We start from the raw sequence: 6,154 nt of genomic DNA on the forward strand, positions 1-6,154 counted from the left end.
ACATTAAAAACAAAATCAGCCACAAGCAGACTTCCTGACTTAATGAAGTTCGTACTCAAGTCGTAGGAAACAAATATAGATGAGCGCCCATGATACAAAGAGAAAAATGGTTATCATAATCCAAGCACCACTCTCATAAAGCAGCAGGCCACTTCTGGGAGAAGGAAGGTAGGAACAGACAAATAGAGTCTAACATTTCAACAGTTAAAAAGAGAAAAATGGTACAAACAAAAGTAAAGTATATAAAAGTACTACGTAAGAAGAAATCAGTGAACATTTTGGAGTGCAGGAAGAAATGAATCAGCAAAAGTAGCTTGGAAGCAAATCATAGATTATTATATGAAAGAACTCTAATGAAAAAGCACAGGCTTTGGATTCAACAGGGCTAAGCGTGAGTCCTGGCTTGAAAGACTATTAGGTATGTGTCCTTGGACAAGTTACGTATTTTGTTTTTGTTGGTTTTTTTTTTTGGTTTTTTTTTTTTTCCTGATTTCTGGTACCTAATACGAAGAGTTATAAGAATTAAGAAAGAGCATGCAAATCCCAGACCACATGCTTAAACAACAATAATAGCCAATGAATAAAAGGGAGCCACACCCAAAGTCTCAGTATGTCAATTTCAAATGGCATCTTAAATTGCATTCATTTTCCACAGGGACACACTTGGTTGGTATATTCAATATGTAGAAATCCTCTTCCTTCACAAAGAATTATTCACTCATTCATATTTTTTAAAAATATAGAGCCCTTTTAGTAATGTTATTATTAGCTTTAATAGAGATTATGACTTAATAAATATTAATGTTTACAACAGAAAGTAGTGCAAGCATAGTGAAAAATTATAATGTCATTAGAGCTCAGTTCCCAAGAAAGTGGTGAACTGCAGTAAAATGGAAACAATGTCTCAGGGTGAAAGAAAATATGTACAGATTAAATAGACTGCTGTCCTGAAAGAGTCATATTGTGCCCCACAGGGTTTTTTTTTTTTTTTTTTTAAATAGCAAAATATCTTTTAATGTCTCTATTTTAAAATGTTGAAACCTATTCAATTTTTTTTTTTTTTTTTTTTTTTTTTTGAGACGGAGTCTCGCTCTGTCACCTAGGCTGGAGTGCAGTGGTGCGATCTCAGCTCACTGCAAGCTTTGCCTCCCGGGTTCATACCATTCTCCTGCCTCAGCCTCCTGAGTAGCTGGGACTACAGGTGCCCGCCACCACGTCCAGCTAATTTTGTTTTTGTATTTTTAGTAGAGACGGGGTTTCACTGTGTTAGCCAGGATGGTCTTGATTTCCTGACCTCGTGATCCACCCGCCTCGGCCTCCCAAAGTGCTGGGATTACAAGTGTGAGCCACTGCGCTCAGCCACCTATTCAAATTTTTAAAAATACTGTTAGCGATCAATATATGTCAGTTGAAGAAACACAGAACAGTGACTGACACGCAAAGATGCTTACTACATACTCTGAAGAAATGAGTGATGAGTGAATGAATGAATGAATGAATGAAGGCCCAGTCTGACTCACAGTTTTTGGTTTCTGAAGTAAAGTGTGTATGATATGTCTTAACAAATACTAAGTTGTCAAGAAATATTTACTATTGTTAGTATTATTATTGGCAATCCAATGAATGTCTTTAAGGGGAAGAATGGTGATACCTTGACTTTTTAAGAAGGCAACTCTTGGTCGGTCGCAGTGGCTCACACCTGTAATCCCAGCACTTTGGGAGGCCGAGGCGGGTGGATCACGAGGTCAGGAGATTGAGACCATCCTGGCTAACATGGTGAAATCCCGTCTCTACTAACAATACAAAAAATATATATATATATTAGTCCCTGCTACTCGGGAGACTGAGGCGGGAGAATGGCGTGAACCTGGGAGGCGGAGCTTGCAGTGAGCCGAGATGGCACCACTGCACTCCAGCCTGGGAGACAGTGAGACTCCATCTCAAAAAAAAAAGAAAAAAAGCAACTCTTTCATCATCCAACTCCCTTTTATGATTCAATGCAGAGACTAAGCTGATGTGGAAAGAAATTAGAAACAGGGAAATTATTGGAATATTACCTAGCTAGAGGTCACACAGGCCTATATAAAACAGTAGAATTTAAATGAAAAGATAGGGCGGCTATGTGGTACATTTTAGGAGTAGTATGGAATAATCTGATTGGTAGCGAAGACTAACAAAAAGATAAATATCAGACTGATACCAAGATATTCAGTCATAGTAACTGAAATAATCATTTATATTAATTCCAATAAGGAGATGTAACCATAAGTTCAAATTTTAAACAAGCCTGAAATATAAAATGTGAGATATTGATGGCTAATACACGTGGCAAGGGATGCTTATGAATTAATTACCTGACATTTAGGACTTTTCTTGGAAGAACAGTTAAAATTTGAAATGCAAATTTTTTAATTGCCTGCCAAATTGACAGTGAAAAACAGGAAAGTAGATGGAATCATCTTGGAAGGGAATATTCTTTAAGTAAATGAAAGCCTGCGCCTCCATCCTGAGAAATGCCCACATTTGAAGACTGGATAGAAGAAAATAGAAACACAGAATCTATGGTGAGATGGATGTGGAAAGATCCAGGACGATACCTGGTCAAATAAACACTTTACAAGAAGTTCAAGGGAAAAGAGAGTTTTAAGTGGAGGGCAGAGAGTCCAATAGCACACAGTTTAGAAAAGAAAGATAAATTTCAGAGTGATGAAAAAACTATTACGTTTAATAATGAGGATGGCATTGGTGAAGTCTGAACAAGCACTTCAGTAGAGTGGAAGTGGCGATGGCTAGTAGTGACAGATAACGAAGAACAGTAAACATCAGACACAGGGGTTATTTGTAGATGACTGGAAGAGTCATTGAGGAGGAAAATGGGAATGGAACAGATAACTAGAATGGAGGCAGAGAAGGGGCTGAAGCCAGCAGAGTTTAGCAGCTATTTTTTTTTTCATTCCTTCTGTATTCCCATGGCAGACATGTATTTAATTATACACCAATTTTAATTTGTTAAAAGTTAATAGGTTTTATTGTGATTATTCTTGAATTTTTTAAACATTCATGGCTATTTCTCTCTAAATTATTTTCTTGGAAAGAAAGATAGGATATTCTGGCTACTACTGTGGCTATAGCCAATTACATGGAGACCTGGTAACATCAGTAATTGTGTGTCCTTCTGTCTTAGAGAATGGGGAAAAGGTGCAGTGGCAAGGAAAGTGACTTCCAAATTTATTAAGTTTAAATTAGAGTAGTTCTTTTAAAAATACCAGTTTCAGAAATAGTATCTATAAAAAGTGTTGAAAAATACAATATGAGTTTCTTTAAATAGCCCTTGATTTTTGGCTATGACAGGTTGTAGTCTTTATTTGACTGTGGTTTTAGGCATTTCTGAATATAGTGGTTTCTTACAGGTTTTTTTATACACACTGCATGCACTCCCTCACCTAGTTGTTTATATAAGCCCAATCCGAAATGAGGTTGTATATTACCAAGAGTACAGATATGACTGCAAGGATAATTTATTTATTCTCTTTATTAAAATTTTGAATGATTCAACCATTGTGGCTTTTTCTTGACTGACTGATTATTTCACAGATTTCAACTCACCAAGTAATCATTAGAATTTCACTAAGCATAAGGCACCATGCTGGATGCTATGGGGGAAAATGAATCTTTTAAGACGTGATCCTTGTTTTAGAGGGACTGACACCTTAGGTTGTAATAAGACCAAATATTGCAAAACAGGTTTTAAGAAATAAGTCAGATGCTTAGCACTATTAAGAACAAAAACAAAACAGTATCACTTTCTGTCATAATTCATATTTGTAAAGAAAATATGGAATTTTAAGAAAATAAATGCAATGGCTTAAAATATAGATACTCTAGTATCATATGAGTCTGCATTCAAATCCCAATTTTGTTCTCTGATCTTGGTTACATAACCTCAATAAGATAAGCCTACATATTATAAAATGAACGTTCTAATATTACTTACCTGATTACATTGTTGTAATGATTTAACTAGATACTACATACATTTAGTACAGTGTCTGGCATAAGTGATTTTTTATTTTATTTTATTTTTGAGACGGAGTCTCGCTCTGTCACCCAGGCTGGAGTGCAGTGGCGCGATCTCAGCTCACTGCAAGCTCTGCCTCTTGGGTTCCCGCCATTCTCCTGCTCAGCCTCCCGAGTAGCTGGGACTACAGGCGCCCGCCACCACGCCCAGCTAATTTTGTTTTGTATTTTTAGTAGAGACAGGGTTTCACCGTGTTAGCCAGGATGGTCTCGATCTCTCCTGACCTCGTGATACACCGGTCTGGGCCTCCCAAAGTGCTGGGATTACAGGCGCACAAGTAATTCTTAATGTAAACATGACTTGGGAAAGTTTCTGAAGTGTGCCAACTCTTCATTTCTTTATGCATTCAGCCAGTAGATGAGGGCACAGACTGGAATCACGCTCTGTAGAGGCACTGAGTATTAAGCAGTGAACAAAGCAGACCCTTGTGAAGTACATGTTCTTCTCTACGTTTTCACTTAGATTATCTACGTGGTTTGCGGGGTTGGGATATATCTTTGTATAGTGAGTGAAAATAATTTCCCAGACTCACTTTAAATTATGATGCTATTAATTTTTACAAGAGCCTATTTTGTTTTTAGTTAAAATTTAGCAGAGTCAAAGAGAAAGGTCAGGATGAAATTACAGATAAGAAGGGGACAGAGATGGCCGGGCGTGGTGGCTCATGTCTGTAATCCCAGCACTTTGGGAGGCCGAGGTGGGCAGAACACGAGGTCTGGAGTTCAAGACTAGCCTGACCAACATGGTGAAACCCCGTCTCTACTAAAAATACAAAAATTAACTGGGTGTGGTGGTGTGCACCTGTAATCCCAGCTACTTGGGAAGCTGAGGCAGGAGAATCGGTTAAACTCGGGAGGTGGAGGTTGCAGTGAGCCGAGATCACACCACTGCACTCCAGCCTGGGCAACAGAGTGAGACTCCCTCTCAAAAAAAAAAAAAAAAAAAGGGTGGGGGACATAGATGTAACATGAGTTTGACCAGGGCAAACCTGTCATCCAAGTCAGTAGTTCTGTGTACTAAAATCAACATTGGCGTGAACACATTAGATTATTATCACTTTAGTGACTAGACCTGATAATACCACTGGTAAGTTCTCTGAGGTTCAGAAATTTTCTGTCTTTTTTCACTATGCAGAATGTGCCTGACACATGATGGTTGCTCAAAGGTATTGACCCACTGATTGCAATAGAATTTCTCTCTGACACAGTTGCTGTATTGTTCTATGTGCCTATCTATTATTTCCTTAATTTGATTCTAAGTGCCTTAATGAAAAGTAGGGTAGATTTTTCTTTCTTTGGATTTCCCACAGCACTTTTAAATACATGTGATACGGTTTGGATACTTGTTCCTCCAAATCTCATGTTGAATGTGATTCCGTGTTGGACAGGGGACCTTGTGGGAAATGTTGGGGTAATGAAGGAGGATCCCTCATGAATGGCTTGGTGCCTTCCTCATAGTAATGAGTTCAGTTGAGAGCTGGTTGTTTAAAGGAGCCTAATACCTCCTCCTCTCACTCTCTTGCTCCTTTCTCTCATGCTGACTCTCCTGTTATGTGCGATGTCTGCTCCCACTTCACTTTCTACCATGATTGTAAGCTCCCTGTTGCCCTCACCAGAAGCTGGTCAGATGCTGGTGTTATGCTCATACAGCCTACAGAACCATAAGCCAAAATAAACCTCTTTTCTTTATCAAGTACCCAGCCTCAGGTATTTCTTTATAGCAAAACAGACAAAATAACACAGTGGGGAAGGGACCACAGCCCGCCAGCCCCCAGAATGGTAGATCCATGGGCAGCTTGCATCTCATGTCTGAAAAAGCCATAATCACTCAACCCTAACCTGTTAGAGCAGCCACACTGGCCGTATACCCTGCAAAACCATGAAGACAGAGCTGCCCAAGGCCTTGGGATTCTGTTCCTCACACCAGTGTGCCCAGGACATGGAGCCAAAGAAGATTATTCTGGAGCTTTAAGGTTTAATGTCTGCCCTTCTGGGTTACAGACTTGCATGGGACCTGTTGTCTCTTTCTTTTGACTGATTTCTCCCTTTTGGAATGGGAATGTTCACCCAATGCCTG

Source organism: Chlorocebus sabaeus, chromosome 2, assembly GCF_047675955.1.
Source record: "Chlorocebus sabaeus isolate Y175 chromosome 2, mChlSab1.0.hap1, whole genome shotgun sequence".
NCBI classification, from domain to species: Eukaryota; Metazoa; Chordata; class Mammalia; order Primates; family Cercopithecidae; genus Chlorocebus; species Chlorocebus sabaeus.